Source organism: Ochotona curzoniae, unplaced genomic scaffold (assembly GCF_017591425.1).
Source record: "Ochotona curzoniae isolate NIBS_2020 unplaced genomic scaffold, NIBS_Ocur_1.0 scaffold_3890, whole genome shotgun sequence".
Taxonomy (NCBI): Eukaryota; Metazoa; Chordata; class Mammalia; order Lagomorpha; family Ochotonidae; genus Ochotona; species Ochotona curzoniae.
Genome location: NW_024467115.1, coordinates 7661590 through 7685713, shown reverse-complemented (window position 1 = coordinate 7685713; position 24124 = coordinate 7661590). Strand labels below are relative to the sequence as shown.

At 42.7% G+C, this 24124-nt stretch overlaps 1 protein-coding gene across 2 annotated transcripts in view; it reads right to left on the bottom strand.

The window, feature by feature from the left end:
* Positions 1 to 21743, bottom strand: part of NCOA7 (nuclear receptor coactivator 7) — a 142032-nt gene extending 120289 nt beyond the window's left edge. The window contains exon 1 of one of the 2 annotated variants that reach the window (XM_040965697.1): positions 21623 to 21743. The gene's annotated coding sequence lies outside the window, so the exon portion shown is untranslated. Of the gene's footprint in view, positions 1 to 17918; positions 18669 to 21622 lie in introns of those variants that run through there. The other variant, XM_040965696.1, reaches the window with a different exon arrangement.
* Positions 21744 to 24124: the final 2381 nt, after the last annotated feature.

Genomic DNA, 24124 nt, shown 5'->3' with positions numbered 1-24124 from the left:
AATTCATAATTCATCTTTATTCACAAAATTAAAAACAATTGTGGCAGACAACTATGCAAAATGGTTCACTCAAGTGTTTTATAGGAATGTCCATTCTTTAAAAGTAATTGCAGTATTCTGCTCCATTTTAGGAAGCAACTAGCAAGTAAAGCCAACTTGAGCAAATGTGGAAATGAAAGTTCAGAGGCCCAGGAGGCGACTCCTCAGAAAGGCTCCACTCACCTCCCACGCCCCCCAGCCTGCCCACCTACGCTTGCAGCAGAGCTTTAGATCTATAATAAAAGGTTGACTCCACATCAATCTTCCTCAAATATGTTTATCACATGCTCTCCTGTTCAAAAATTTCCACGAACTGCTCACTGCCTGACTTGCAAATCTGCAGCTTCTGTATTACCATTCCTGGAATCTGTCCTTGCACTCTGAAGCAAAAAAGACCCTCACCAATCATATGGTGAAAAAAAGGGCGGGAGGGGGGGAAACAAAGGCTATTCATCCATCAAAATTACTTGCTACTATACTTTAATCACTTTAATTCAGTAAATAATGTGGTCCACAAGACATACTGCATGAAAAGTACCACAATAACTACTGAAGACGAAGGGTAAATGAGACATATTTGCTTTCATGAATTTATTGGCTTGTGAGGGCTGACTCTGAGGTTTTCAACACAACGGGATGGATGTGTGTTACAGAGATGGGACTGGGTCTTGAGTGCCTGTAGGAAGAACACTCAATCAGCTCAATGTAGCTCTTCAGCCACATATGCATTATAAAACACCATGTTGTATATGACAAACATGAACAATTTTTAACCTGTGAGTTAAAATAAATTTTTTGAGAAGTATGCAGCCTCGTGCAGGAACCATCTCACACATGCCTTGCATATACCAAGGTTCTTAGGATGAAGCAAGGTCAAGTTTGACCAAAAATCAAGAGCAAAAAAGTTCTCTGCTGCTCCAACATAATGGCATGAAATGAGAATAAGGACTAGGAAACATTAGGGTTACGGAAGACCTTCTGTGCCATCTAAAGCACTTGACCTTAATGCTTGCCATGAGTCCTGTTTGGCCCACGCCTTCATTGGATTGTCAGACATCATGAAGTGATCACCTTGAACCCAATACCAATATCTGCAGCAACCAGTAGCAAAATGATTGAAACTGGTTCACATGGTGAAAACCAATTTTCTTCTTTGTAATATACATAAGAGGAAGCCACCAAAGCATTTCACATTAGGGTTTGTAGTATAAGGAGGTTGTAGAGGTAGTAAAAGACCTTGGGAACAGCAGAAACAGGGAGGATACTGAACTAGTTGAGAAGAACTCCAAACCAGCACAGAAATAGCTGATACAGAAAAGGGGGGTGGGGTTGGATGAATTCAAGCAGCACAAGGCAAATGAGATGGTGACTCATTGAATGTAGACAACACAGAAGAGGAAGCAATGAGAATGTCCCTTCCCCCTTCCCAATTTCTGCTTCAGTGGTTGATGGGTCAGGACTTCAAAGGACAAAATATGCAGGACGAAGGCAGGCTGTATGTGGGAGAAGAAAGGAGAGATCACTTTGGGACATGCCGCCTTTTAGAATAGTCAGCCAGGGAACATTTATCAGATCTTTGATCACATGGAAAGCACAGAAGAGCTGTGAGGGTTACAGAAACAGAATTCAGAGTTCTTGGCATATGGTTATAATCAGCAAGAAGGAAAATAGTTCAGCAATATGTGGATGAGATCATCCTGGAGGCATGACAACTACGTGTAAGGCACTCTATAGAAGTAACTGGGACACGGTCTCAACCTAGTTAATATCCCTGTCATGGCCTCTTCCCTGAAGGAGTTCGTCATTCAGCGGGGAAAATAAGACGTGCCAATAACTAAAATGTTGTGTAGTCAGAACTTGCAGCTTTCCAGTGAGCAGTCCAGAGGACCCAGAAGGCAAGAGGTTTTGGTTGAGGTGCTAAAGAGTTTCAGCAGGTAAAAAAGAGCATCTCAGAACAAGACATCAACACCTGGAAAACAGAACGAAAGGGGCAAGGTAAACTCAGTCAAGGACCATCTCCTGAAACGCAGTGATATTGGCTCAAGTAATTGGTTGCTGCCACTCCACACTGAAGAATGGATTCAGTTCCTGCTCTCAGCTTCGACCTAGCCTAGGTACTGCACTGTACTGGCTAGTGAGTCAGTACAGAGGAGCTTCCTTTTTCTCTCTGCCTCGCAAAGAAGCACATAAATATGATTTAAATATAACAGTATGTTTGATCCCCCAAATATTGCAATCCAGTTCATACTTTTTAACATCATGTATATTCATGTATTTAAAATTATTTTTCTCCAAAATCAACATGATTCCATTTTCCACGAACTCTTTAAAGCAGCCTTGTACTGTGGGAAAAGTAATTTCATTTAGCCTCCTAAGCTCCAAATCCCTTCAAATACCAACATGTTTCATACTCCCCTTTTACTTCTCTATATAGAAGTGGGCAGAACACATGTAAAGCAGTTAAACACGTTTGACAATAATGTCAGTTATATGGCACACTGATATAAGTCCATAACAATTAAATTAAACAATTAAATTAAGAATTGAGGGTGCAGATTCATGCCAGCTTTCTTCAAAGGCCACAGAAAACTAGAATCCCAAACCCTCTTTCCTTTCCTTGGCTAGGTGGTTCCTTTCCTCCGTGTACACAAATGCAATGATCTGTTTATTAAGTTTCCCCTCATGAATAGAAATGAGGTCATAACAATATAGCTGGAATTTTTTTTATATGACAAGCTGAGCCAGGAACTAGCACTTGCTTCCAGCAGAAAAATACTGACAAAATAAAACACTAGAGAAAAAGATTAAATGATCCAAGAACTGACATCTGGTCCTGCTGTAAAGTTTTTTCATTTTTCAATATTCTATTTATTTGGTAAATGAAAAATATTCTCCTCTTGCCTCCTTTTAAGTTTCTGAGAATTTTTATATTTCTTTAAGCAAGACAGTCCTTTCGGGTCTAAACCCTCCCCTCAGATGCACCGGAAAGAGCTCAGCACAGAACATTATGAAAACGCATTGCAGAGCTACACACAGCAGCCTTCAGGCTTTCGGAAAGCTTCAGAGCCCCTTAAATCAATCTCTAATAGGAACTACACTCCCATCAGACATGGAGATAATGGGCTTCTTAAAAGCCTTTCGCTCATGTAGTGTTGCCTTAGTGTTGCCATCGCATCAATACACTCTAGACCCACACACACTGGCTGGATGCACCTGCTACACTGATAGTGTGCGGCAGCCCAGAAAGGATTTTATGAGGAAGCACACAATGAATGGCCCATCTAAATATTTCTTTCTGCAATCTTGAATCAGAATACTCAACTGAAAGCTAAACTCAGTTCACTATTCACAACAAAATGGTAGATAACAATCTTTTTCTCCTAGGAGCCTTACTAAAGCCAAAGCGTTTGTATTTCCAGCAAGGTGTTCCCTGTGTAGGCCATGGTACCTTTTAGAGGGAACTACAGAACAAACCTGGCAGAAACGGTCTATGAACATCAAACTTGCATGACCCTGCACATCACAGGGTGATTTTTAAGTTCACATCCTTGAGCACTCAGATATGACCAGTCAGGTCTAGAAAAACAGCAGTGTGTCCACAATGCCCACTAGCTGTTTTCCCAACAACATGTTTTCTAATATACAAATAAAAACATGGACAAAATACTCACAGTGGTTTGGTCATACTAAGGCTAGCCACTCAAGGAACAGGTCCGTTTGTACCTTTTCACGTAGACATTTCCTCATGGAAAATACTTATACTTGTACAAAAACATATCTCAAAGCCAGACTGTCAATCTACACAAAGGGTGGCTATTCAAATTTCAGTGTTAACCAAGGCTAGAAGCTTGAGAAGCTTGAAAAGACCAACATAGAATCAGAAACGATCAAGTGCCACAAAGCTTATATGGTGAGAGCCATTGGAGACCACACCCCCAGATAAACAGGCATATCTCACAAAAACAAAGCAACAACAAAAACAAAAAAACAAAAAGTTATGCCTGAAGCACAATGATGATTAGAAACCTGACACTTGGGATGAAGTCTTCAGAGGCAAATTACTGAAGAACTTGGCAACTCTTAATTCCTTGATTTTCTGCTTAGGGAACTCAAATTTGACTTGAAAGGGTTAAACAAATGTGAGTTTCAGTGTTCTTTTTCCTGATTGGGTCATATAAAAATTTCTAGACACTCCAGGTTAGATAGATCATTCTATAAGTTCCTTTTGAAAAAAAAAAAAATCCAAAGGAAATTTCTAAAAAGTCATTGGCAGGCCAGTGAAGTGTCAAAGATGTAAGAAAGTCAGACCTTGAAAACAGGCAAATGCACTTTAATTTTCAGCAAAAGCTAGAAGGAAGGTTGTGCAAACCACAACCTACAGGGTATCATGTATATCCCCAGGAAAACTTCAGAAATTTGAGTAAAAGAAGGGTGGTAAGGATTTAGAAGGAGTCGTCAACTCTGAAGTCCAAGTGTCCCCAGGAAGTGAACTACTCAGCACAAGTCGAAAAAAAAAGAAAAATTGACCCCTTTTGGAAAGAGCTATCACGGACTCAACACTCTGCTGCTGACAGAGGTGACAACACGTGCTGGCCAGGAAGCTCAGAAAGAACAAGAAACTGCAACCCAAGGACTAGTGGAGTGAGAAGTGGTGAGCACTCTGAAACCACAGGCAGGTACAAAGAATCACAGACACAGAGGGGAGCAGCTCTGTCCCCAAGGGAAAGACCTTCAGGGAAATGCCACCAGTGAGGCAGGGGAACAGGGATTTCCCCACGGGGAATATGCATGAACATGACCCCTAAGGCAGAAGGAGCGTGGGCAGCCCAGGGAGGGAGAGTGGGGTGGTCAGGCTGAGGGCAGAGCCCTGCTGCAGTAGGAATGGGTGCCCAGGGCCTTCTTGCTTTGTCACACTACACTGACCTAACTCCTTGGCTTAGGTGACTCTTCAGGAAAAAGTGGTAAACACAGGGGGAGTGCACTTCTAATGTATCTCATCAGTTTCTCTAGATTTGCTTGTGAATAAAACGGAGAATCAAGAGGTGGATGTGTGGGTGGAGGCTTCTGTGATTAGCTGGGTAAAGGGACTCAGTGAACCACTGTACCAAGAGGAAAGCACCGGATGACTAACTTCACGAAGCCAACATTGGTTTCAACCTGGAGGGCAGATGTTCCCGGGTGGAAATGGGATCCTTCTCTTAAACCCTGTCTTCTCAGCTTGCATGAAAATCTAGTGCTTCCTTCTGGGCCCTTTACAAGAGCAAACTGAATTCTGCGTAGGAGCCTCAGGGTTTGAGGAGACTTCAGCTGAGCTGGCAAAGCGTCACTGGTTATTGGGTGGAATCTGCCTCAAGTGAATCAGGTTCCACAGAATCTCTGGTGCTGCAGAAAGCAGCTTATTTAGCCAAAGTACTGGTTTAGTAGGCTAAGCTTCCACCTCCAGGGCCAACATCCCATACGGGCACTGGTTTGCATCCCTGCTGTACCGCTACCAACCCAGGTTCCTACGTATGCCCTAGGAAAGCAGTAGAGGCTGGCTCAAAGCCTTAGGAACCTGAACCCATGTGGGTGACCAAGAAAAAGTTCCAAAAGAAGCTCCTACCTCCTGGCTTGGGATCAGCTCAGCTCCAGCAGTTCAGTCATTTGAGCAGTGAACCAGCAAATAATAGTGCTGTCTCTTTCTCTCCCCTCTCCCTCCCTCCCACTGTAACTCTTTTTCCAATAACATTTTCTTAAAAACTGCTAAAAATTGATTGCTATATTAGAGAATGCATTCAATAGAAGAAAAATTGTTTATAAAATTTTTATTAAACCCAATTAAAAATACTACAGCTGAGTACAAAAAATTGACTTTATAATCAATGAAAATATATTTTTAAAATTATCAAAATTACAAATTCTGATTCTCTGTATTTACAAATTCAAATTTCTATAATTAATTTGATGAGAGACTATATGTATGTGTGTATGTGTATTTATTTATTTATTTATTTATTGCAAAGGCAGATATACAGAGAGGAGGATAGACAGAGAGAAAGATCTTCCATCCACTGATTCATTTCCCAAGTGACCGTAATGCCTGGAGCTGAGCCAATTCAAAGCCAGGAGCCAGGAACTTCTTCCAGGTCTCCCACATGGGTGCAGGGTCCCAGGGCTTTGGGCTGTCCTCAACTGCTTTCCCAGGCCACAAGCAGGAAGCTGGATGGGAAGCAGGGCTGCCGGAATTAGAACCGGTGCCCATATGGGATTCCGGTGCATATAAGGCGAGAACTTTAACTACTATGCTATCATGCCGGGCCCAAAGATTCATTTTTATTGGAGGAGAGACAGAGAAGATCTTCTGTCTGCTGATTGCCACCCCTCCCAAGCGACCACAACAGAAGTTGAGCCAATCCAAAGCCAGGAGCCAGGAGCCTCTTCTGGGTCTCCTAAGTGGGTGGTGGGTGCCAAGGCTTTGGCCCATTCTCCACTGCTTTCCCAGGTCACAAGCAGGGAGCTGGAAAGGAAACGGGGTCGCCAACATTAAAACTGGTGCAAGGACTTCAGCCACTACGCTACCACAACAGGCCTGAGAGACTATATTTTGAAACATTAGGAAAAAATTACCAGTTGTTAAAGGAAACAATCTCCAGAACAATTGGAAACATAGCATTACTTCTGCTCTTAAATTTTAAGGGGTCACTGATTTAATTTAGTGAATTAAGGAAATGTGTTCTCCAGTTAAGCTCTTTAAAACTCATGGGCCAGCATGCTAAGCCTTTCTCTGTGGTAACAGCACCCCATAAATGTGCCAGTTTGAATCCTGGCAGCTCCAATCCAGCTCCCTGCAAATGGCGTGGGAAGGCAGTGAAACATGGCCCAAGGCCTTGGGACCCTGCCCACAGGTAGGAGAAGCTCCTGGCTCCTGGCTTCAGACCAGTCCAGTTCTGACCAATGCATCCATCCGAGGAGTGAATGAGTGGAAGGAAGACCTACATCTCTCCTTCTCCATTTATATAACTTACCTTTCAAACAATAAATAAATCCTTTAAAATCTAATCGGTTCAACTCGTATTTCACATTTTAAATTTGAAAGACAGAGCTATACTCTTATCTTCCATTGTGCTGACTCCTTTAATTTCCCAAATGGTCACAACGGCTGAGGCTGGGTACAGGATGAAGTCAGAAGCCTAGAACTCCATTCAAGTCTCCCACATGGGGGCAAGAGCCAAAGCATTCGGACCATCTTCTACTGCATTCTGAGGCTCAGCAGAGGGGAGCTGAAAAGGAAGTGGAAAATCCAAGGAGTCAAACCAGCACTCAAGTGGAGAGTCGGCTCTCGGACAGTCGCTTAACCCACCCTGGTCCTTCAACAGATACTTCACAAAGGCACAGACAAGTTCACTGTTGTGAACTTGGTTACAGCTGCCCTAACACAGATCAAGGTTTACACCATAAAGCATAGCTGAGCAAGAAAGCTGGTCTCCAACCTCATTCTTTTTCTGAACTGCGTTAATGTCCATTATTAACACTACCCACTTAGGGCCACACAGAGCTGATCGCGCCAACTCTATTCATTCATGGCTCTTTGACCCTGAATGGATTCGTTAATCTTTACAAACTTCAGACTCGTTATCTGAAAATTTTAAGGATATTAACTATTCACACAATCATAAAGGGGAAAAAAATGTGTCTCCACTGGGTGAGAAATCTGTTTCCTATAATCTATCTTATCACTTGGTCCACCTGACCTCTTAGTTCCCTATGTAGTTTTTCCTTTGGGGGAGACTCAAAACCAGCTCTCCAGGTGTAGTGACAATAGGAGTTCACGAATGTTTGGATTTGCTGAAAGCTCAGAGGTTTGATTTTTCTATTTCACGGGTTACCAGACACTCAGATTTAAATCTCTATTCGTGCCTTTTTTTTTTTTACAGATAAAGGGAACCAAGGATTAGGCGAACAGGGTAACTTGCACAAGGTTACCTACACTGCAGGTAGCACAATCTGGATTTTAACCAGGTCTGTCTCGCTTCTGTTGCTCTGCCTTCACAAAGAGAGAGGGAGAGACAGAGAGGTCTTCTACCCCATGCCTTCAACAGCCAACACTGAGCAGGCCAGCCCGGATGCAGGAACTCTATCCAGACCTCCCAGGATGCACTTCTGCAAGAAGCTGGAGAGACAGCAGAAGCAGGGTTCAAACCCAGGAATCTCATGCAGTAGCTTAACTCACTGCCTCACAATACCTGCCCTAAAACTTTCTAATTTATGGCCCTGCATGGTGAGAAAGCAAGCTTACCCTCTGCTTCCGGTACTGGCATCTCATGCAGGCGCTGATTTCTGTCGTGGCTGCTTCACTCCCTGCTGCTAGTCTGAGAAAGCAGAGGAAGATGACTCAAGGCCATGGGCCCTGCACCCATGTAGGAGACCCAGAAGCTCCTGACGCTATAAAAATCTGCCTTCCAAATTAAAATAAATTTTTAAAAAGAAGGAAAGTTTCTAGTTTGAAATATCAGTTTGCCCACAGGGCAAACTTTTCATCTTGATGGTCTCTCTCAGTGTATGCAGTACCCGCCCTCATTCTCCACCAGTGTACTCTTGTCACATTTATGCAGGAGGCATGGCACAGCACTTAGCGGGGGGGTGGGGGGGATTGGAGGGGGAGAACAGAGGTGTCAAATGTCTTGAAATGCACAGGACATCCAAGAAAATCAAGCACTGTCTCTTGTACTTCAAAATTCCATAACTTCTGTAGGATCTAAATGACTATCTTTTGGGACAGTCTAACAGAGTTGTTATGCCTACTTCTACTAAGTATTATTATTTGATGGGTGCTAGCAATTTGATTGATCTGAAATAATAAAATTAAAGAAAAAATCAATTATACATAATGGGTAAAATACGTTTAAAAAACAAATGGAGGGCCTGGTGCTGTAGCCTAGCAGCTAAAGTCCTAGCCTAGCACGTGCTGGGATCCATATGGGTGCTGGTTCGTATCCTGGTGGCCCCACTTTCCATCCAGCTCTCTTGTTTGTGGCCTGGGAAAGCAGTCAGGGATGGCCCAAGGCCTTGGGACCCTGCACCTGTGTGGGAGACCTGGAAAAAGCTCCTGGTCCTGACTCCTGGTTTGGGAGTGGCTCGGCTCAGCCACTGCAGCCACTTGGGGAATGAATCAGTGGATGGAGAACTTCCTCTGTTTCTTCTCCTCTACATACCTGACTTTGCAATAAAAATAAATAAATCTTTAAAATTTTTTTAAGAAAGAAAGGATGTGAAATAAAAAGCATGTTACACAGAGAAAGTTATACTGAGAAGAAAGGGTCTAGGTCACAGACGCCAATATGATTAGGGAAGGCGTGAAAATAATCACTCATTCAAAATCAACAGACCTACACATCAACAATCATGTTTGTAAATTATAAACAGTTTTATCCTGAATAAAAATGTGCTCTGTCGGATCACACTGTAGAAAACAGCAATTCTATTGCTTTCTGCCACCAATGTCTTGGGCAACAATGAGAGGTGCTTCCATGAGCACAGTGTTAAGTGAAGTATACATACAGATTTGGGCTCAGGAAAAGACAAAGTAAAACGCTATCTTCAGAGCAGGAACTAGGTTTGAAGGGAAACTGATGCAGCAACATGGGTACTATGACCAGTTCTTGGGAAAAAAAATTACATACCTGGTATCCAACTATAATTTTCTAAAGACTTGGTTAAGAAACTGACTCCATGATTTAAGTGTGCTTTTCTTCTAAAGGTTTACTGAGTGGCTTAATTTATGAAAGTTCTTAAGAAAATCACTTGGGTAGATAGGGCTATTTGCATTCCTACCCTTGTTATAAGGAAAACCATATTCTTTGTTACACAACTTTGTGGAACTCTGCACTAGTACATACAGTGGTACATCTCCACTCAATTTGCCACATGACTTGATTTATCCAAAAGATGATGAAAATTAACCAGGTTACCTACTTTGACTTGATGTACTAACAGACATGAGAAGTTCTCTGCTTTCCACCCAAAGAGCATGTTCCAGGTAGCTAGTTTCTTTCTTTGGCTTAAGTGCTAGGATAAGGACATATGGAACAAAGCTGAACCCTGCTTCAACTTTGCACTCAGCTCTGTCAAGCCCAGCCTGCCAAACTCAGCCAAGAAAAGCCAAACCACAGTCGATCCTCACATCCATAAAATGAAATAAATACTTGTAGATGGAAACCACTGAGGTTTTGACGCTGTTAGGCAGCATTATCGTAACAAAAATGCTCAATAGACCCTTGGAAACATCTTGATTGACAAATAACCCACAGTACATATTACTCAAGAATTCTCCCCAGGCTTATGATACCAAAGGTCAGAGACATAAGCAGAATGGCACACAAATAGCCAAGGAAGCTTCCTTTTCTGCATTTATCATTTATCCCAAGATGGATTTGTATGGCAAAGTGTCAACTAAAAAGGAATTATTTGATACCTTATACATTGTCTTGGTTACTCATTGATATAATTTTATAGATACTATGCATTGACTTGGATTATGTCATCCCCCTCCAAAGAAGGCATAGAAGTCATAATCCTTGGTACCCCAGAACTTGGCCTGATTTAGAAACAGGATCACTAAGTTCTCATCAGTTAAGATGAGGTCATAATGAAATGTAGAAGCTACCAATCCAATGCTGGGCATACTTATAAAAAGTTGGCTGTGTAGAGACAGACACTCAAGAGATAATGCTGGAGGAAGACAGAGGCAGAGCTTGGGGTAATGTAGTTGCAAGCCAAGGATTACCAGGAAAGCCCCAAAAGGCAGAAAGAGGCAAGAAAGGAATTTTCTGCATGTTTCTAGAAGGAACTTGTATGGTTTTCTAATTAGTTGTTTGTTATACCCACATTGCTTCCAATCAGACCATTAGGTCTTTAAGTGTGAAGAATGTATTTTCTGGTATCTTCACACATCAGGTGAACACATCACACTTTCTTGTTTCGACTGGACTAAAACGCACACTTCATAAGCTAACTTCAGGTTATGGAATAATAAGGTCATGGCTTGTATTCGCATTAGTGGTACTTGGGTACTGAAAGATATTTTATTGTGAAGGCATGGTTAGAGAGAGGGGGAGAAAGCAGACATAGAGACATCTTCCATTCATTGTCACTCCCCCAAATGACCACAAGGGCAGGGAATGCGCCAGACCAAAGCCAGAAGACTGAAACTCCATCTGGGTCTCCGAGCATGAGTGGCAAGGGTCCAAGAACTCGGGCTATCCTACCCACTGCTTACCCAACCACATCATCAGGGAGCAGCCACTTAGACTCAAGCTACACCCACATGAGATATCAATGTAGGTGGCAGCTTAACCCAGTTGCCACTTTCTAAAGTCATACTTCCCCAGTATAAAAAAATAACATAAAATCCTACTTTTTAATATACAAAAGTATGTTTTCTGCATCAATGCATTTAAGACACACTCAAGGAAAACTAGAAGTCATGACCAGATACAGACATTCTTCCTTCACACTCTGGAAACCACTAACGTGTACTATGAAAGCAGCTGTGTGAAAAACTTACAGATGTATAAAATGCCAGTATATTTATTAATCTCAAATATTCTCTGGCAGAACTCAATATTCTCTGTAACTCAAAGAAGCAGTATTTTATACTTGATGGTAAAGCTGTTCTTGGAACTAGGTTTAGTATGCATATTATTAGGTCTCTACTGCCAATATCTTTTGTATCACTAATGTTCTCAGTAACTGAACCCTTTACTTTTCATATTTTTTAGCAGTGAAATTTTTATCAGATCCTCAAACATGTATCTATAATACCGAGAGAACCAAACCCAGGTGATAATTTGACCTTGAAAAGGGACAGAGATGTGAAAAAGAGTGAGCTAAAAAAACTCAAAAATCATGTCAAAAAATGTAACCAACAATTCATAAACAATTTTCCTGTGTTCCATGTGCATGTAGTGGACATTGTTGTACTACAAACTCAGGGACATGCAGTAATGTAGAACACACTCCTATACAGTTATTACAACAGCTGAACAACAAAGCAAGCCAAAATTCAGTTTATCTGTGGTACAAACATCTGAGTGCCAAAAGAACCAAAATCTTGATAAGATAGATGGCTTGCAAAGTATTCATGAACTATCAGGCTGCTATGGAAGACTGACTTTAAAGAAAGAAATATGGAAGGAAATTTCAGGTAGGGAGAGCTGCAAATGGTTAGGATGCAGGAATTAACTTCCTACATGCGTGGGATTCCTGAGCAATCTCATCCCACCCAGAGCACCAAGGTCACCAGAGTGGGAATAGAGGGCAATCCTCCCTGTGCAAAATATGCCAAGGATATGGTGCCATTGTCACCAACAGATTCCTCTGCCTTAAACTTCCAAGGCTCACTTCATGTGGTCAATTTACACTTGGAGAAATATCTGGGTGCTGATCTATACATGAGCAAGACAAATGCAAGAAAATACCAAGCAGGGCATGGTGCCACAGTGGATCAAGTTACTGCTTAGGATGTCTGTATACCGTATCAAAACATCTGGTTCAAGTCCAGAATCCTCTACTGCTGATCCAGCTCCCTGTTAATGTGCCTTTGGAAGGCAACAGAGGATGGCCCGAGCACTTGGGTTTCTGTATCCACAAAAGACACCTACACCATTCTTAGCTGTTGTGGGCATCTGAGTAATAAATCAAGAGATTAAATCTCTTTTTCTTTTTCTAGAAATTGCCCTTCCCCCAACCCCTCTTTTCCAAACCATCTTTCAAATGAATAAATAAAACTTTAAAAGGAAAATACCAAGCCCACTGCAACAGCCTAGTGACTAAACCTTTCCCTTGTACGCACCAGGCTATCATATGCATGTTAGTTCATATCCCCACTACTCCACTTCCATTCCAGCTCCCTGCTTGTGGCTTGGTTAAGCAGTAGAGGATGGCCTAATTCCCTGGCACCCTGCACCCACTTGGGAGACCCAGAAGACACTCAAGGTTTCTGGTGTCAGACAGCTCAGCAATGGTCATTGTGGCCACTTGGGCAATGAACCAGCAGATGGAAGATTTTTCTCTCTATCTCTCCTCCTCTCTGTAAAAGTCTGACTTTGCAATAAGAAAAGAAAAAAAAGAAAGAAAGAAAAGAAAAGAAAAGAAAAGAAAAGAAAAAGAAAAAGAAAAAGAGAGGAAAACACCATGCAGTAATGTGTGAGGGAAGATACTGAAGAAGTGAAAGGTTAGTAGATTTGCAAAGAGGAAGAGAAAGTAAAATACGTCAAAAGGACTATGCATTTGGTAAAGAAATTTCAATAAAAGCCAGTACTGTTGGTATAGCCGGTAAAGTCGCCACCTACAACATGAGTATCCCATCCCATATCTCCTGGCTGCTTTGCTTCCAATCCAGCTCCTTGCTAATAGTCTGGGAAAAGCAGCAGCTAGTCCAAATGTCTGAGCTCTTGCCACCCACAAGGCAGCCCCAGATGAGCTCCTGGCTCCCGGCTTTGGCATGGCTTGGTCTTGGTTGTTGAGAACCATCTGGGGAATGAACTGACAGATGGAAGATCTGTCTGTCTCCCTTTCCCTCTCTGGAACTCTTGATTTTTAAATAAATCAAGATGAGAGACACCAAGAATGTAAGAATTCCAATAATTTTAACAACTATTCATTATAATGACTAAAAATGTGAAAAGGGAAAATGTAAATGACCTTAAACCTCAACAATGGAGAAACAGCTATCATTCTGTGACTTTCCAGTTGTCTGCTATGCAAATGTACCTTACAATTAAATCTGGTCCTTTTTATACATATGACACGTTATTCAACTCTTATCTGTATCTTCCATGTGACTAGCTATTGCTTGATACCATTACTTCAATGGCTAAATATCTTATCATACATGTATTTTATCACTAAAAAAAAAAAAAAAAAGACTCCCTTATTGGATTTTTCTCAAATTTTCACAATAACTCCCTTGACAAAAACTAATACCTCAGAGTTACTTACTCTGTACCAAGCAGGATGTAGTAGGTATTTCACCTAATCTCCTATGCTATGTAGAAGGCATTTTTACCTTCCCTCAAAGATGAGAAAATTCAGGATGTGGAGAAATTAATTGTAGCCTAAATTCACACAGGTAAATGGTGGATCAGGACACCAGGCTAGCAACTGGCTGAAACATCCCTGTTCTTACCTCTTTCTTAAGGATTTATTCATTTATTGGAAAGAAGGAGAGGACACAGAAATCAATTCCATCCACCTGTTCACTCCCCAATTTCAACAATGGCCACAACTAGGCCAGACCAAAGCCAGGAACCAGAAGCTGCTTCCAGGAGCCCAGGCACTTGAGCCATCCTCTGCCACTTGTCTGAGGCCATTACCAGGGAGTGGACAGGTGGATGGAGACTTTGTTCATATACAGCAGGAGAGGGGAGGCTCTTAGGCAATGACCCAGTATTTTCACTGCTACTCAGGGCATCTCTCAATTCCTGATGTCAACATATCTGGGGAAAGAAGTAAGTAAATCTGCAACAATACGGTAAGAATTACAAGAGTAAAATGAGAGATTCTTAGGCATTTCATACCTGCAGAACTGTCTCATGAATTATTCCAAATCTACAAGGTATACCTGGTTAGTTATTACAATAATCCACCAGTCAGAAATTTCACATGAATAGTGCTAAGCAAACACTATTAAACTTTCTTAAAATCATCTGTTAATAAGTTATCAAAAGCAAATGACCTCAAATACTTCTAATTTCTGGAATTGGAATTAAAATCATCTCATTTACCTACTCAGGAATCACTTCTTGGGACAGACCACACCGTGCAGATGGCTCATGCCAGCATCAAAATTAGTTTCTTAAGAGCAAACTTTTTCCTATTAGATTCCTAAACTACTGATATCATTTCTGGAAGCTCAAACCATATGCACCAACTACAGAGGAATACTCAGGTTTAGAGGAAGAGAAGCCACACTCCCTGCCATCGCCTACGACCACATCACCCTGAACGCGCCTGATCTCAAAAGTTTACACTCTCAAATGTAGGACACTTGTTTTTGGTAGGAGAAAATTAATCAGGAATATGAAGCAACTACTTCTAAGAATACGAAACGGATAGAGTAACACAGTATCTTACAACACGAAATGTCTTCTACAGTTTGGTAGTAAGAGAAAACCCTTGCGTCATTCAATTAGCCACAGTGAGATTTACTGTCTCACAAATGGAAACATCCAGACTATGTCATTTATTATCTTGGTCTTCCTTGTGATAATCACGCACATGTGAATTGAAGCCATGTACACTAGAATGAGAACAAAGAAGGGAAAAATTGTAATTCCAGCAAAGTAAAACTTTCAGGTTATTAAAGTCACCACGCTCTATTTATGTGAGGTGTGTGTTATTTACATCAATACATGACAATAAATGACATGAAGGCTTACGTGATTAAACCAATTATTTGACCTCTTGATAAGCAGTTCCATGGATGTGATCGCCAAGCCTATCAATTCCCTGAAATTATATTTTGTCTCTTACTTGTGCATTTTTCCTCCAACAGAGAATTCAGTGTCTACCAATTTAACAGAGGATTTAAAAAAAATTATGAGTGCTTTGTTAGTCTGCCCCAAAACAAAACACCTAAATCAAAATGTTTTCTTATGTGATATTAATGCAATCCCAGGTCTAAATTTGGTTGTTACAAGGGCAAGTCTAGGAGAGGAAAGACATGTGCCTCATTTTTGTTTTCTTACAAAGGTGAGGTTTTGGAAAATTTTAGTATCAAACAGAAAAAGAATGTGAAGAAAAATAATTAAATGTGCATCCAGAACACTAGACTAAAATATTTGACAACTAGATATAATGAGAATTTGATTTTCCACAAATCTTAAATGGAAATTTATCATTAATCATTCTTACTCTTCAGAAATATGAGATTTTTAAGTCAAAATCAACTATTATGCTAAAAAAAAAAAACCCACAATTTTTCTATTTATGCAGAATGCCTGTTCTCAGTATGGAAGCCTACCTGAGATAGCAAATTACCTGAAGAACTTCCAGGCCTTTATGAATTGTCCAGGAGGAAACACCCAGACTGATGTGGCTTGCTAATGAAAATAGGACACAGCGTTCCAAATTGAGGAACCAGCATGAAGCAGCACATGTAAATGGGAAACTGCAATTGCTTTAATAAGGATAAGCACAAACTCTTAGGTCCATGAATGAGAATGTGTAAGTGGGGAGGGGGAGAAGAGGGAGGAGCAGGTGATGCACTTTGAACTTCCATCAGAGTTTTTAAAAGAACACAAAATGGAGGAAGGAGGTTTAACTAGAAATGACTATAGGTCAAATGCACGCCAGGGAGAGGCAGGGGACAGAAGATGAACTGCTCACGGCCCTGGAGGCCAGGTGCAGATGTGTGGATTCTTTTCTGTGCTGTGGTGGAAACCCTTCAGAAGGTCTGAAGAGGAAGTTCAGAAGCAGCCAGGCTGAAGGGCAGAGGAAAGCATGTGGACATGAACAACAGGACGAGGTATCTGAGTAGCCAAACAAGGTGGAGGAAGGGAATGGAAGAGGCAATGACAGGATGACAGGCATGGGTACGAGATGAATAGCAGGCTCCGTGTTCCTCGTTGCCTATATATGTATAAAGGCACCAGTATAGTGGAAGGGTCTCAAGGAGCTGATAGCGCTAGTGGCCAGTGATCAGGAGACTTGGAGATGGGGGAGGGAGTGGGAGAGGGGGGAGGGGACCAGCTAGAGATGACAGAGAGTCTTCTCTGGTATTCTCATTTGTACTTGTTAAGTCCTCCCTGTGAAAGCAGTGCCTATTCTAAAAACAAATTTAATATGGGGAGGCAGGTAGAAGAGGGAGAAATCCCTATTCCTACAAAACTATCACACAAAATAACCAAAAAAAAAAAAACCCTAAAAATACATACATAAATAAAAAGACATGGAAGTTATCAGAATGAGACCCCACTATACTAAAAATCTGCCCAAGCATCTCTTCAAGCTCCCTGGTATGGTTCTTGTGAATTCAGATCTTCTCTACAACCTATGCCCCGAGACTGCGTCAACCCCTGCACCCTGAGAAGGGCCAATCTCTCTACTGACCTGGGTTGATAAACATCTAACTTAACTAGACATCACAGAGATGTCAATTAGGATTTAGCTGGCAAAATTCCACCAACTGAAAAGTTGTCAAATACGCAAGGAAGAGACTCTGCTAAGCAACTCAGGAGGCTCAGTCTCTTTAATTTCATGGCAAATAACGGCTCAGAGAAGAGCCACGCATGAGTCACTGGCTGAAGAGGAGGCTTCCAAACCAGTCGTGAGTGTGAACCTACTTCAGCGTGACTTTTAAGTAAGACTTGATTTCTTTGTTATCAGAAGTTCCAAATAGTCCAATACACCATACAAAGCAAATTTGCAACAAACAACTGGTTTACACTGAATGGCTTCACCAATTTCAAATTAGTAATGACCAGATATATACATTTAATAGTGAAAAATAAATAGAATATTGTTTTACAAAACTATTTAACATTGTTCTCCATGTGACTATATATACAATGGCACTTTTAAAAGTTTATGAAAACAGAATTAAAAGTTCACACATATGCAAAAAAAAAATGGAAATCCATGCAAGGTTTTATTCATAATACACACTTCCATGAACTTTCAGAATGCCCCTTTGCAGGCATGAATTTTAACATTTTTTTGTACCAAAATAAACTTCCTTTAACTGTATTTTCCAGGAACTTTTTAAACTTCTCTTGTATTTGTATGTACAATCTCAGTATACTCACATTACTTGTAGAAAAACATACTTAATATAACCAATAAAATCTATTCATCAGAAACAAACCATGTTCAAAGATCAATTCAGCCATGTTTTCACTTACTTGACTTTATGTTTCATCTTGTTCTACAAAGATTGTGGATTGGCTTAAAATAATTCAGTAGAATGGAAAAACATAACTAGATAAAAATCAGAAGAGAAGCAGAACAGAAGCTTGAGACCAAAGAGAAAGTGAGAGCATCAACATTAATATACAGGTTGTTTATGGTTATTCAAATCGAGTTGTAAATTTCCTGGTTACCAAATGAGAAAGGGAAATATAATCAGTAATTTGTTTAGCAATTTTCATGATCAAAAAGACACACACTTATTAACTGTCACAGCAAAGGAAAATTTTTCTTTGGCATCTACAACTAAATGAAAGTTATTACATGGGTCTTTCAGCAGGAACCTTAAAAGATTCCATGACCTTCACTATTATCTTTCAGAGTAGTGTTCTTTGGACTGTCTTGCTTAACAATTCCACAGTGGTAGAACAATGGGAGTGTAAAGGATAAAAAAAAAACAAGGGTAATCAAAGTGCACAGCTTCTGCAGATGAGGCTATTCTGGCACTGGAGAAGAAGGGGTAGGTTCCTGAATCTCTGTTCAGTACAGCCTCTGTAAACAGCAATTCTCTCAATTAAGCTTCTGATCAAATTTACAGACAATTCATATTCCCTAATCTGTGCAGAAGCAAAGACATTTTGTAGCATTGTACTGTATATCCCCTATACTTGAGATCTAAGGATATATTGATTTTCTTCATATGTGATGAAGAATATGCAACCATAAAAATTTTAATTTCAGCATATGTCAGTTGAATAGATCTTGCTGAAATTTTAGGCTCAGATTTCTTAATAGGCCGGAAAATGACATTTAGCAAGGAAAAGACAGAAGTTTCCAAAGCAAAACCTTAAGGAAAATACAGAAAGATAAATGGGGTTTTAGAATTGCCCTCCAGCACAGTAGCCTAGCAGCTAAAGTCCCACCTGAGAAAGCAGTCAAAGATGGCCCAAAGCCTTGGGACCCTGCACCCGAGTGAGTGACCTGGAAGAGGCTCCTGGCTCCAGATCGTCTCAGCTCTGGCTGTTGTGGCCACTTGGAGAGTGAATCTTCCTCTCCATCTCTCCTGCTCTCTGTATATCCAACTTTTCAAATAAAATAAATCTTAAAAAGAAACAAACAAAAAAAAAAAAGAATTGCTCTCTGGCAGTTATGTGGAGGTGGGATACTGGAGACTCATGAGGCGGGCCCACCCAAGGCAGTAAGTCATCCTCCCAGAGACATGTGGTACCACTGAATGCAGGACACAGGCAAGGGAAAACGGCCCATTCCATGGTGAGGCTAGCAGACAAGTCTTCCCTCACTGTGACTCTAAGGCCTGAACTGTTCACAGTTCAACTAGAATTGGTCTAACACGAAAATAAAAGTTTTTAAGCAATGAAGTAAAAAGAGTTGACTGCTACCACAGGAGAGCTCTTCTGAAAAGTGAGCAAGAAAGAAAAACATGAATCAACCACTCAATACCCTTGATTACAAATTTGTCCTGTAAAATACATCATCTTTACTACACAGAGAATTTCTGCTTTGTCTTAATAAGTCAAAACAAACTGGATTTTTCTCATCCACTGCTGGATCTTTCGTTTTAGCATTACTTTGTACACAAAAGGATTGTATCCTCATTCATCTGAGGAAGACACTAGGTTTGAGAAGCAACAACATACTGTGTGTGGCTTACCATATTCTGCGAAAATATGTCTAAATAATACGTAACTGAGGTGGCTTCCCATTACATGCAAACATAAGTCTGGATGATATGTAGTGGGGATGGTAAAAAAAAAATGTATTAAAATTGCAGAAAATAATAAATAATGGGACCACTCCCAGAAAATTTTGTTAAGCAGAGATTGGAAAGAAGTTAATACGGACTCATACAAGTGATGTGGCAGGAAAACAAAGGTGAAATCCAAATGAGAAATGCCATTGTGTAAAAAGGCAAATGCAATGCAATGCAGTTTCCTTGATATTTTCTACAAAATAACATAGCATTTCAAAGCAGCAAGACCCTGTATTTTGGCAATGCTTCATTGTACAACCACTCAAGCTGTCAAACTTGAAAAACGGATATACTTATCTAAATACTGAGGAAAAGACAATTAGAAAATCGGATTCCTACCACATTTTTAATGACTCAGGAATCACTGACACTTTAAATGGCTTATTTTACCTATACCTGTAATCAAATACTTTATAATTAGACCACACCATAACAACTCAACCATAAAACAAGTTAATATGTGATTCATTAACCAAACCACTGTGCCCTCTTAAGTGACTGAGAATTTTCTTTAAAACATGAATTTGCACTTTCTAAACTCTGAGAGTTTAAGTGGATTTGATCACCAATGAGACTGGAAAATTTGCAAGCTCAGACATGAAATTAGGACTTGGAGACAATTACCTCATTTAATAACATATTCCAGAAGGATAGCTTGGTCCTAAAAATGGCAGCATTGAAATCTACATGCTAAAATAAGTGTGCCAATTTATACGAAGTAGCAATTTTTTAAACCCAGATAAGTCTCATTGCCATAGAAAAAACACGAGCAATCTTCAGAAAGTTCATGGAAGATGGAATTAATTTAGGCGCAAAAAATTCTGGAGTGCATACACATATTTTTCATAATACACATTTTCCATGACCTATTAAACAACATCCTCATACACTCTAAATTGTTTCTAGATGAAGCTTGCAACACAGTATCTCCAATCAACAAATCACAAATGAGATCCTACAGTGCACCGGATGCAGATTACAGGATGGGAAGGGGAAGATGATTCGGTCCCTTGGAGTTTTTTGCTGACTGATTTCTTCAAAACTCCAAACACAAACATTTTCCAACCCTCTAAACCTGACTGATTAATAAAAAAAAAAAAAATTAAAATCATAGTCTAGGAAGAGATCATCTTGTCAAAGAGTTCTGTTTTTTTAACTTTCTACCGGAGGAGAAAAAAAATTCCTCATTCAACACCAGTTTCTGGAAAACACAAACAAATCCCTGCGGCCGAGCTGGAGCGGAGTGGAGCTGAGCACCACCTCCTCAGCCAGCTGACCCAGCGCATCCCTGCAGCACAGCCTGATCCACACCTGTACCCAACTTCGCCCGCCAGCACCGCCCTGCTCCCAGCCTCGGGCTCCTAACCAAGGCGGCGCAAGAACGCTGCAGCCTCACCCATCTCCCACAAAATTCGACTTCTAGAAGGACTTTCTTCACGTTGGCCCTAGAGCGTAGTCTGGAAAGCTCTGCACTATCACTGTTTTCTGCCATCCAGCTAGCTCTGAAATCCACACAGAAATCCACAGCGACTTCTACCTGGAGCTAACAACGCTTTGCCTGTCTACCTGTCTGGGCTGAAAAGGCAAGAAGCAGCCATCTGCCAATTCAGGCGGAAAATCACAGGGAGGTATTTCCACCTGAGCAGCCGAAATGCCAAGGTCCCCTCTACCAAGGAACCGCCACCACCCTATCCTCCTCAGCCAGCACTCCAAGCGCCGGCCGAGGAAGGGTCAAGCTCTCCTTCGCCCCGTCCGGTCTCCAGAGCAGGGCAACAGGGGCTGCTCTCCAGCGCCATTAACACACCTCCGGGGGCTCCCCCGAGCCCAGCGGGAGGCCAGTTTGGCCGGTCCAGGGCCCCTCGCCCCGGCCTCTCCCGACAACACCAGCCGCGGGCGGTAGCGACCTTCGGCCCCGCCCCACCCACCTACCTACAGGGCGGGGGTGCCTGCTCCTCGGGTCGCAGTAAAGGGGGTCGGGCATACGCATTTCTTGGAGCGGTGGCCTTTGCCGCTGGACGCGGAGAAGCGCATCCTCTCCGGTGGGTGGAAGGAGGGGCTGGGAGAGGACCGTACGCTGAGGAGGAGCGACGGGAGGAGGCAGGAGCGCGGAGCGCGCGCCCGCGGAGCCCCGCGTCCGCGCTGCAGCTGCCGGGACGCCTCCGGCCTCGCCCCACACGCGGCGCCTAGCCGCCCTGCAGCTGCGCCCGCCGTTAGAGCATCGGCCGCGACGGCTCCTGGCCGGGCCGAAGGCGGGGAGTTGCAGTGGCGCGACGCGTTTGCAAACGCCCGCCTTTAGCCCCGCCCGGTGCGCGCCACGCTCTGCGCCTCTCCTCTGCGGCGGGGGCCGGAGAGCTCGGTGGCCTGGCGCGGAGGCTCGGGCTGCAGCTGCGGCATGCTCCCTGCCCCCCGCCGAAAAACTCCCAGCTGGGGGGCCAGGTGCCCTGGCCACCCCTTAATCGCTTCTATCCTGGCGGCCTCGGCACAACCCTGCCCCGGCCTTCGGCTCCGCCCTGGAGATCTGCGCGCACGGCCTCCGCAGGCCGCGGCCCTTTGTGACGCCTCCTAAGAGCGTGCTTGCTGCCAGCCGCTAGACCTTGCAAGGGTCTACTTACCTCGCCCCCGGCTTCAGCCTCTACAACCGGCTCGCCTTGGTTCGCACCCTTGGGGAAGTCAGGCCCTGAAAATAGACCTGGGACTCAAGCGTCTCCCGGAGTCCTCGAACCCCTTGAGCTCTCTTTCCAGCGCGGGGACCGCTGGCCACAATGAATTCATCCTTCTGTCCCTTCCGGCGTTGCGCTGAGCGAAGGGGCCCACCATCTCCGCCCCCTCCCGTCCCCGTGCAAAATCCAGGATGCTGCCAAATTGCAATCATACGGCAATAGGAATGCAACCTCGGGGCCCTCCAGCTGGCTCTTGGCAGGGGCCCGAGAGAAGCTAGGGGAGGTTTCCTTCAGCAGCCGGGCCCCTGTCTGAGCTTCCCAGCCCCGCTTGGATGCAGTTCCCTCTGCAATTCTCTAACCAGCACTGCATGATACCTAGGGGATCTGACCAAGCAGTTCGACGTTAGAAACGTCAACAGCAAAAAATTCTCAAGGAAGAGCCCGGGGCTCTTCTGATGCCATTGTGCCCGAGGCCTTTGCACAGATAACTGCGTGTACCCTGGGCTGTTGATTATGCTGCCACGGCCTCGCTGGGAGGCAGAACAAAGAACTAAACAGCGGCGGCTTTGGGAGTTCAGCTGCCTCTGGTTTTGTGACCATAGCTTCTACCTCTGAAATAACCTCCACATTCTGCAAGAGATCTAAATTGAGCCCTCAGGTTTAAAATGTGTCCGTTTGTCTTGAACATGGAGGATGAGGGATTCTCCTTTGTATCTGTAGGCCTTGTGTTATGTGGAAATCATTTAGCATTTACAAAAGAAACATGGTTTCTAAAATATCAAGAGCTGGTTTCCTTGTAGCATGGTTGCAGATCTCCACAGAAGCTGAGTGCTTTCGCATTTCTGTGATGAACTCTCTTGTGATTTTGAAATCTAGGGTCCATAAACATCAGGCAAAAGAAAAACATATGCTGCAGCAGGTCCAAATTGTAATAAAATAAACAAAGGTGTAGAGATGCATTGTTTTCACCAAATTCCAAGCTGAGTGAGGAACAAGGAACTTTTTTTTAAAAGGTTTATTTATTTTTATTACAAAGTCAGGTATACAGAGAGGAGGAGAGACAGAGAAGAAGATCTTCCATCAGATGATTCACTCCCCAAGTGAGCACAACGGCCAGGATCCAGAAACTTCTTCCAGGTCTCCCACACCAGCCCAGAGTCCCAAGGCTTTGGGCTGTCCTCAACTGCTTTTGCATGCCACAAGCAGGGAGCTGGATGGGAAGTGGAGCTGCCGGGATTAGAACCGGTGCCTATATGGGATCCTGGGGCATTCAAGGTGAGGACTTAAGCCTCTAGGCCAATGTGCTGGGCCAGCTCAGAACGAGGAACGTTTTAGGAGCCACACTGGGCTGGATTAGGAAACACCAGCACTTGACCTGGCTGTGTCTCCAGTCTGTGACCTAGAGTTCCACTTTATTTTAAATACAGATGTCTGTTAGTCTTGGCGTTTTGTCCAAAATCCAGAATCTTTTGGTTATAAGAATGCATATGTGCATGTGATGTGAAGAGGATAAACGCAGTAGGTCAGTAAGGGAATATCTGACAGTTGCTTACTCTTTCCAAATTAGGAAATGTTGAAGGTAGGTTCTAGGTTTCTGGGTTTCACTACTTCCCACCTTCCATTACCATTACCAGGAGCACCTGTTTTGTTTTTAAGGCCCCTGTGTTGTGTTAAGCAAATTTGAGGGTTTGGCTGTGACTCAGCCCACATTCCACCTGAGAGTGCCTTGTCCCCCTAGATTTCAACTTTCTGCTAATGCACCCCTGGAGAG